Genomic DNA, 10,618 nt, shown 5'->3' with positions numbered 1-10,618 from the left:
TCTTCAAGGGCATTAATAGCACTTTATATCTGGTGTTATCAGTAACACCCTCTCTTTATGTACATTGAACTCTTGGTAACAGGGGATGGCTAGGGTCTTGGTGCACTCTATATAAGCCACCCCCTCCTCTGGCACAAGGGTTCACGTCCCCTATAACACACATCATAATCCAGTCGACCGCCTCAGGGCACCGAGACGTAGGGCTTTTACCTCCTCCGAGAGGGGTCTGAACTCGTAAACACCTGCGTACAATCTCACTGTAGCTAGGACCTTGCCTCCTCATACGTACCCCTTATTCTTACTGTCAGTCTTAGTACCACGACACCGAACTCTTTGTTCGTCTCCTTTACCCCCTTATTTTTGTTTTTTAATATTTATTTTCTCTATTTTTACCTTTTCCTTTCTTTTTAAGCCTTAAAGCTTTTTGTGTGGCTAAACCGCGCACCTTCGACGCACACATTCTGAAATTTGTACGTCAAGTATACCTGGGGGCTTCTTGTACAGAAGCTTATTATTATTACTATTATTTTTAGAGCATCAAGCTCACCGCATATGTGTCTTTTACGCGTATGTACCTTTTCTTCGCCATTATATGCATCGATATGACTTAAGTTTTGGCCAAGCTGGGTTGTCTGGCTCATGTGCTTATGCCCTACGTTCCCGTTAGTTTGGCTAGGGCATAAAGGGAGCACCTCTTTGATTGTTAACGCCGGGTTATCCGGACGTGTACCTCAGACTGGGTGAAGCCGAAAGCTAGCATTCTTAAGGGAATATTCGGTCGGCGAACTAAAGATGTTCTTTACTCGTTACACTATGAACCCCCAAATGTTAAGCCTACTGCAATTTTTTAATCACAGTCCGGACATGCGTGTTAATGCATGTTGACCCAGGGAAAGGGACCCCTAACGGGACTATTCTCTCTGGAAGATGTTAATTACGATCAAAATGTAATATAACATAACTAGTCGGATACTTGTCTGTTCAAGCAACTATGACCCCTACGCCTGGTTTCCATGCATACCCCGGTATATATTACTGGGCGGGTATTCGGAAACACTCCGCACCCTTGGGTCTAGAGGTTGAAGTGAAAAGGTCTGCCATGACATTTAATTTATAATTCAGCTAGAGACATAATTTGTCAATTGAAGTACATAGTCACCTAGACTCCAAAACTTCCATGCTATCTAACCTACAATCCTGATGGGAATACTTGGCGGGTACTTGCACCTGGTCATATACCAAACTAACAGGAATTTCTTTTCCATCTGACCCTAATGGTCCGACCCGGCCCATGTGATTCGGGTTGAGCCTGGTATATCGTGTCTTTACCATGGCCCAGGCCTCTCGAGCACCTTCCCGGCAGATTGATATCTTCCATAATTGGAAGCGCCACCGCGCTCCCTTAAGCAGTTGTACAAGCCCCTCCATACTTCCTGGAGGGGAGTCAGATGGCCATAAGGCCTTCGCAATACTTTGCATCACCTGTCGAGCTCTCTCGTGCATTTGCGATAGTTCTTGTAGCAGATCGCCCAAAGATCTGGACATCTCCTCTTCGGAACGACCAGTCAGCATACCTACAGACGTAACTTTGTTAGTTCCTTTCCTTGCCGAATTACATGGCGGTTCGTTTGAAAACATACTAAATATGCCGCGTTGAAGCCTCTTATTTTCCGTCACAAAGTCAGCCAGCTAGGCCCGAACATCTTTTAATTCTTCGCCCAGCTGGGTATTGGCATCCTGGAGTTGGTTTTTCTCCTGCCTTACACGTGTAAGTACACGCTCGCCCCGGCCAGTTGCCTTTGGGCTCCTTGTTCACCCTCTCGTATGATTTCTGGATTCTCTCCTGGATTATCTGAGGTTTCTATCATCAGATATGAACCGCTATTAGCACTACTAGTCTATATATAATCCTGTTTTTTCTCAATTAGGGAACACATACCAGGGGATGCCTTTTTGGATTTTTCCAGTTTAGCCGTAGCGGCCATTAGCTGGGTCCGACACTTTTCCAGCTCTTGAGATAATAATTTGTTCTTCTCTGTGAGCACCTATTCATACAATGATCCTTAAATCAGTTGTACCAACTGTTTCGAGTCTCGGGGGCTACTGATATATATAATTATCAGATTTTTTACAAATATGTACTTACCCGTATATCTTTCAAATACTGGTATGTGGCCCTAGCAAGCCCATCTTGAGCAGCCTGGATGTACGCATCACCCGAGTTGAAGGCATTGAAAGCCTCTTCTGGAAAACCAGGGTCCCGAAGTGCGGCCCGCCGGCGCCGATGATTCATAGCGCTCTCCACTTCAAAATTTGTGACGGATACTCTATCCAAATCCTCTGTATAAGGAAAATCCGGTGTCACTTCCATGAAAGCCTCCGCCCTCGAGATAGGGTCCGGAATACAGCTAGTAGAGGCATGAGACATAGTCCGGCGAATGTTATTCCTGCTAAGACACAACGGATAGTGTCATACTTTAAGATGACAACCATGGAGCATGTTTAAAACCATACCTCTTCGATAACGGCTTGGCCATATTTCCATTTTCCTTTCTCTTTGAAGGCATGTTCAGTATAGGCACCGCTTTCTGGCGAGTTGCCTCGGGTTTGGCATCGCGCGCCGTTCGTCTTCCCTTTAGAGCATGAAATTGTGCGGTGGGTAAGGCAGAAGGGGTAAATCCTTTCGAAGGATAAGTCTCCTGATTACTTACATTTGACGCAGGGAGGAGTCCGGGATAGTCAGCAATGATGGCCACTTCTGTGCCATCATAGCTCGCCTAGTAAAACACCCCTTCCCCGAGCTCCACGAATATATCCGGATCCTCTTTGAATCCAGGGTCAAGGGCCCGGTTGTGGTCCTCTGGCTGTGGCGCTGGGCTATGGATCTCCCTGGTGATTTTCCGCCATTCCTATTATAAATGGATGGATTAAATATTTATGAAAAAGGACTCAAATAGAGTAGAGTAGTGGGATGGAAACTCACCCAGCTGGGAGGGTTGTACATGGAAAATCCATCTCTTGGCTTAATGCGGATGAGCTCCTCTTTCTCCCATTTGTATAATCCGGATAGTATTTTCGCCAAAGCAGTGCGAGTGTCTGGACCCTTCCGACCGCAGCGGGTGGCATCGTCTTCTCCATTGAAGTGCCACATGGGACGCCCTCGGTATTGGAGTGGCTAAACCCCTCGCATTATGGATATCGTCATAACCTTGATTATTGACAATCCGGATTGAGAAAGTGTCCTTATCTTGCTCATCAACTGATGGACCTCCATGTTATCTTCCTCCCTGAGGCTCTGGGGACGCCAGCTGAGGCGTTTCTTCAACGGAGCACTTAAAAATTCAGGAAGACCCATTCGGATTGGGTCAGGAAGGGGGACATCCTCAATATAAAACCACTTGAAAGGCCATTCTTCGGATGCCTTCTTCGGTGTACCGGATAGGTATCCGGTCCCGGGGATGCGCCATACCACGGCTCCACCCACTTGGAATATTGATCCCTCTTGATTACGAGGGACGAGGCAAAATAGATCCTTCAATAACTCGAAATGGGCCTCACAACCTAGAAATAACTCGCAAAGAGTGACATAACCTGCAATGTGCAGGATGGAGGTAGGTGTGAAGTTGTGTAGTTGGAGGTCATAGTACTCCAGAAGCCCTCGAAGGAAGGGATGGATTGGAAATCCGACTCCTCTCAGCAAGTAGGGGACAAAGCATACTCATTCCCCCTTGGATGGGTTGGGAAACTTCTCCACTTGCTACCCACCGTCAAAAGAGGCAAATCCGGCTCAAACAGGGACTAGATATGTGGGGGGAAGAAATCCCTGGGTCTGCAACTTCACCAATTGACCGTGGGATACGGAACCCTTCTCCCAATTGCCTAGTTTGGGGCTGTGAGGGCGGGAGGGAGAGTTGCAAGCGCTAGCCATGTTGGGGTGGCTTCTACAGGCACGCTCCAAGAATTCCTTGCTTGGGGGGAGATGGTGTGGATTAGATCTGAAGATCCCTGTCTCTTTAAATAGACAATTCACTCACATGGTTAGGGTGGCAAGTGTAAAAATGCCTCAACCTCTCGCATTTGCTCGACATGTGGAAGCTGAGATCATGAAGGTGCAGAATCCGATGAGCGTGACATTAAATGGGAAGCTGGACACTGCTCTCTAAAAACAGGTACCTTGAAGTATTTGGAGAAGGAACCCGCCTTGCAATGTCGAAGACAATCTGCGTGCCGGACTCATCGTCATTGAAGCCTGGTTCGGGGGCTACTGAGGGAGTCCTGGATTAAGGGGTCCTCAGACAGCTGGACTATATACATGGGACGGACTGTTGGGCTATGAAGATACAAGATAGAAGACTCCATCCCGTGTCCGGATGGGACTCTCCTTTGTGTGGAAGGCAAGCTTGGCGATTCGGATATGTAGATTCCTTTCTCTGTAACCGACCTTGTGTAACCCTAGCCCCCTCCAATGTCTATATAAACCGGAGGGTTTAGTCCGTAGGATAACACCAATCATAATCATAGGCTAGCTTCTAGGGTTTAGCCATTATGATCTCGTGGTAGATCAACTCTTGTAATACTCATATTCATCAAGATCAATCAAGCAGAAAGAAGGCTATTACCTCCATAGAGAGGTCCCGAACCTGGGTAAACATTGCGTCCCCCACCTCCTGTTACCATCAGCCTAAGACGCACAGTTCGGGACCCCCTACCTGAGATCTGCCTGTTTTGACACCGACAGTGGGCACAAGCGCCTGCGACCCTGTCCCAGCAACAGACATCACCGGGGAGGGGGATGCATCTTCCCCACTTTCTGCGGGTACGTTACTTGCTCCTGCTCCTTGCCAATGTTGTCTTGACTTCTTTCCTTTTCCCTGTCTTGAAATTTTCTGATCTTGGCTTTGGCTTTCTCCCTCCTTGGCTTCAGATCCTCCCTAGGAAAACCAGGCAGACGTCGACGCCGTGATCATGGAGACCGCCAAGGACGCCGAGGCCAAGGCCACCAATATTGCTGCCGAGGAGGCCGCCAAGGGATTCGCTGAGGAGGCTGCCACGGGGCCAGCCGGGGAGGCCGGCAAGGATCCTGTCGGGGAGGAGGTGTCCAAGGAGCCTGCCGGAGAGGCTGACAAGGCTGCCGCCGAGGAGGTCGCTACGGGGCCTGCCAAAGAGGCTGACAAGGCGGCCACTGGAGAGGCCACAAGGATCCTACCGAGGAGGAGGTGGTAAATGACCAGCCTTCCTCCTCCGCAGCCTTTGCCCCGAGAAGGTACTTGAAGGTTGGTGATGACCTTTTCGTCACCATCCCAGGAGCGGCAGACACTAGAGCACTAATCGAGGGGGAGGTCTTTGATGAGGAGGTCGTCACCGCTGTCGGGGTCCAGGTTGTTAACGAACCGAGCGTCAGCAGTGGTGGCTCCAAAGAGGACCAACTCCTTCAGGCTATGGGCACTACCTTCCACAAGATCCAAGCTCTCCATCGGGCTCACAAGGAGAAGGTTGACTCCAGGATGGCGGATATGGAGAAGGCCGAGGCGGACTTCCAGGAGCACGTCGGCTCGATGAAAATCTGGTTTGGCGAGGCTCAGGAAGATCTAAAGGCCTCCCAAATCCAACTGAGCGAGCGCCAGCGGGAGCTCCTTTTGAAGCAGGCCCACTTCGACAAGGCACAGGAGGTGGCAAAGGCGAAGGCCACCAAGGACGAGTCTGACCAGACATAGGGCCACATCTTGCTCAACGCCTAGGAGGAGGACTTGGTCGCCCGCGAAGCGACGGTTGCCGCCACACTTCGTGCCAAGGACGAAGAAATCGAAAATCTCATTGTGTGGCGGACCCAAGATCTGATGCAGGGGCACCAAGAGTCACTGGATGCTCTGGTCCTCAACCACGGCGGCAAGCTGAAGGAGGACGTTGACCATGTTGAGGCCATAGAGGCCGCTAGGATTGAGCTGGCCGGCAAGGTGGAGAGGTTGGAGGTGGACTTGGCAAAGCTCGACAAGGAGATCTCCATGCTCAAGGGCAACAGAGAGAAGACCCTCTACGACCTGGCGGATATGCATTCCACCATATCTAATAAAACCAAGCTGCTCCCCAAGGCCAATGAGTCCATTGATGACCTGAAGCTGAAGCTGGAGAGCTAGTAGAAGATGCTCTCAGAGTCTCAGGCTGGTGAGCAGATCCTGACCAAGAATCTCGCGGACGAGTAGCAGCTGTTGCGGACTGCTATCACTTCTCATAACGAGCTCGTGGAGACCATGAAGCTTTGGACTGGCCACCTTGTGGACGTTCCAGAGAAGCTCACTGCACAGCTGACTGCCATGGGCATGCCAGGCTTCCGTTTCTCCCATGAGGCAAACGTGGCTGATAGCGCTAGGATGTCTTTGTTCTTTGAGCGTGTCCTTGACGCCCTGAAGCTGCTCCAATCCACCAGGGTGGCCTACCTGGCCGAGGAGTCCCGGCAGCTTTGCCGGCGCGCCTTGACCAAGGTGCTCACCAAGGTGGCGCACTGGAACCCTAGCGCCGACTTCGCTCAGGCGCTTGATAGCTTGCCAGAGGGCGTCGACCGTTAGGCGCTCGACGAGTGCATCAAGCCCACCATCAGCTACGTCAGCGCTAGGATTAACTGATTCGTTCCTTGTTGTCGCTGCGAGTTCACACCCAAGACAAATTATCTTATGTTAGAATCGCGGCTACTTTTGATGTAATATAACTTTTGATGTGCTTTGAACTAGTTGCATGTTACCCTCCGTTTAGTTTATCCTTGTATTTTATGCACCCTACGCCTAGTTGGATAGACCTACCGGCACGCGCACCCCTTGCCGTAGGCGCTAGAAGGACGGATCCTTAGCAGCCTTCGGAGGGCGTTGATGCCAGCAGGTTACCTTGCCACTCATGGCGTAGTCACCTGAGCTGTCAAGCGGACTCGAAGCGGAACAGGGGAGTTGTTGATTCCGGCAAGGTACCCCACCACCCTTAGTAGAGCGCAACACCCAAAATGTTGAGCGGACTTGACACAGAACAGGGGCGTTGCCAATCGCGGCAGGATTCCTTTTGCGTGCAGGTTCTCCGTACAAGGACCGACCATCGAGGGGGGTAACCTTATAAAAAGGAAGGATTACTCAACATTTAGTTGACTTAGCTTTTTATTGTTGTGCGGATCACCGCCACGGCTGTAGACGACGCCGCTCCCCCGGCTTCTCACATTTGGATGATGTGGACGATCTCGATCTCCTCCGCCACTGGTGCCCGCCACCATGCCCGGCCATGCAGGTGCGGGCGGAGTGGCCCCGGACGGACCGATCGCTGCGATCGTCTTCTTCTTCGGTGCCATGGCGGTGAAGAAGCTACTATATGAACTAACAGACCAGATTCTCACAACTAATTCGATGTACCTGGTGCTCTAAAGATGCCAGGGAAAACGAACATCTATGGGTCACAAAGATCCCTTCTACATTTGGTGGGGGGATTAGCTGCACGAAGAGCAGATCCAGCCATTAGCACACGAGGGATTTGTATCCAGGTTTGGGCCATAGTGATGCATAATGCCCTAGTCCTGCTTGTCTGGTTATATGTGTGTTCTTGAGCTTTTCAACTAGCTACGGTGCGTGCTTTGTCCAAAAGTCTGAATCCCCTCTCTATATGCCTTGGGCCTCCTTTTATATGCAAAGGGGTTGCCACAGTGGCACATAGGAGGTGGCAAGCTACAGTTGTATGAGCTTATCGCTCGACAACATAGGACAAACGCATTTAATGTGTTGCCTATGTGTCTTCTTGCTTTATTGGGCATGGCAATAGAAGCCATCCCGTCCTTCGCCGCTCCTCCTCGCTCCAAAACACGTCCGGTTCGACGAGGCATGCAGTGCCATGTTGGCCAACTAGCTGCTGTGTTGGCACAACGGTAAGTTTCCACGAAGATCTGCATGCTGCCACGCAAGCGTCCGCTTAGTTGGCATGCCAATCATTACACTGGAGTGGTGGTGAGGTGGCGAAACCTTGCCGGGTGCAGGCCTGGCCACGACCCAGCGATCGTCCCCGGCAAGGCTTGCCGCGGGCCTTGGAATCATCCCCGGCAAGGGTCTTGCCGGGCATTTTCGTCTTCTGGTCCCACGTGGATCTATGGGCTATCGATCTTTATGAGGATTTGCATGCTATCGAGCATGCGTTCTCCAGATCTTGGTCTTGACGTTGTCGGTGGTGTCAGAGCTCTCAGCCCTAAGGGTGATGGGCTTGCTGGTGCTACGTAGGATGCCCCGGCAAGGCCCTTGCCGGGGGCGGTCCATCTCGCCCTTTGCTCCTTGTGCTTTGAGTAGGTGTCTTGGTAGTCTTCGTTCTTTGCTTTCCTCTGCCTCGCCAGGCTCTGCCGCAGGTGTGGCTGCGGCTACCCATGCACTAGTAAGGGGTACAGAAGTACCCATACTTTTCTACACTGACAATGCCCGTAAGTTTGTCTTGTCTTGTGATGGATGTCAAAGAATTGGTAATATTAGTAGACGTCAAAAAATGCCGATGAACTATTCACTTGTTATTGAACCATTTGATGTTTGGGGCTATGATTATATGGGGCCTTTTCCTTCCTCTAATGGGTATACACATATTTTAGTTGTTGTTGATTACATTACTTAGTGGGTAGAAGCTATTCCAACTAGTAGTGCTGATCATAACACTTCTACTAAGATGCTTAAAGAATTTATTTTTCCGAGGTTTGGAGTCCCTAGATATTTAATGACTGATGGTGGTTCACATTTTATTCATGGTGCTTTTCGTCAAATGCTTGCTAAGTATGATGTTAATCATACAATTGCATCTCCATACCATCCACAGTCTAGTGGTCAAGTAGAATTGAGTAATAGGGAGATTAAATTGATCTTGCAAAAGACTATTAATAGATCTAGAAAGAATTGATCCAAGAAACTTGATGATGCATTATGGGCCTATCGAACTGCATATAAAAATCCTATGGGCATGTCTCCGTATAAAATGGTTTATGGAAAAGCATGCCACTTACCTCTCGAACTAGAACATAAGGCATATTGGGCCATTAAAGAGCTCAATTATGATTCCCAGGCCTATGAGAATGCCAAATTGTTTAAAGAAAAAGTTAAAAGATGGCAAGACAAAGGGATACAAAAGCATGAGTTTAATGTAGGTGATTATGTTTTGCTATACAACTCTCGTTTAAGATTTTTTGCAGGAAAACTTCTCTCTAAATGGGAAGGTCCTTACATTATCAAGGAGGTCTATCGTTCCGATGCCATAAAAATCAACAACGCCGAAGGCACAAATCCAAAGGTGGTGAACGGTCAAAGAATCAAACATTATATCTCAGGTAATCCCATAAATGTTGAAACCAATGTTATTGACACTGTAACCCCGGAGGAGTACATAAGGGATACTTTCCAGAACATTTCAGACTCCAAAAAGGAATATGTATGTGTACGGTAAGTAAACCGACTACAAAGCTTCTCAAATAACAAATTTTTTCTGTTTCGGAATATTTAAAAAATTAGGAAAATTAGAAGCAGTCCGAAGGAGACACGAGACATCCACGAGGGTGGAGGGCGCGTCCTACTCCCTGCGCACGCCCCCTGCCTCGTGGACACCTCGTGTGCCCCACAGACTCCGTTTTTTTTGCACGATACTTCTTTTGGTTGGTAAAAACATTATATAATCTCCCAAAGGTTTTGACCACCGTACCACGACAAAATCCTCTACTTTTGTTTCAAGCTGTTTTTCTCACAGATCTAGATCACCATGAAATCTTCAAGCGCCCCCAAGGACAAGTTTTTTGAGAAGGTCATCAACCCTTACCTCTCGGAGGTGCCGCAACACCCTCAAACCATTGATATGCATGAGGGGGCTCTGCACATCTGCAATGTTGAGGGACCAAGGAGGACCGGAAGCATGGAGACAAGACTCGAAGTAATGGAGCAACAAGTTTTCAAGTGCCAAGGGATGGTGGAACGCGGACTCAACGCCAACCACATGATGATACGGAGTTCACCAACAACCACAAGCTGGATGCCAAGAAAAGTGGGGAGACCATCTTCAAGCTTCACGAGAAAATTGAGCACCTCCAAGCCCAGATCTATGACCTGTAAAACCAAAACTGTGAGTATGCATATAGATTCAAGAGGATGAGTTTGCTACAGATTTGAGGATCCCGGAGACTCGATCGTCCTTCTATGATGGTGAGCCTATGCCTTGGAAGATGGACGACAAGCCTACATCATCAACAACTCCATCATCACCACCTTCGAAGAAAGAGACATAAATACATGGGTATGGGCACTCCCCTTGGCAACTGTCAAGCTTGGGGGAGGTGCCTCGATAACGTATCACCATCACACTTCTATCTTTACCATTTTTCTTAGTTCAATCATTTTGGTTATATCTTGATCTAGTAGAATAGAGTTTTAGTTTGATCTAGGTTTGAGTTTTGTGTTGATCCCTATCTATGTAATCAAGTCCGTGAGCTATATATAATAAAGATTAGTTTTGAGTTGAGGGCTTTGCTATGTTTCTATGATCTTGAGGGAATAAAATAAAGAATAAAAAGAAAATAAAAGGATCATATTGATCTTATGGTGAGTAATGACTTCACATATAAATAGTATGATGAATAAAA

This window comes from Triticum dicoccoides, chromosome 4B (assembly GCF_002162155.2).
Source record: "Triticum dicoccoides isolate Atlit2015 ecotype Zavitan chromosome 4B, WEW_v2.0, whole genome shotgun sequence".
NCBI classification, from domain to species: Eukaryota; Viridiplantae; Streptophyta; class Magnoliopsida; order Poales; family Poaceae; genus Triticum; species Triticum dicoccoides.
The sequence above is the reverse complement of the archived record's forward strand: the minus strand, read 5'-3'. Positions refer to the sequence as shown.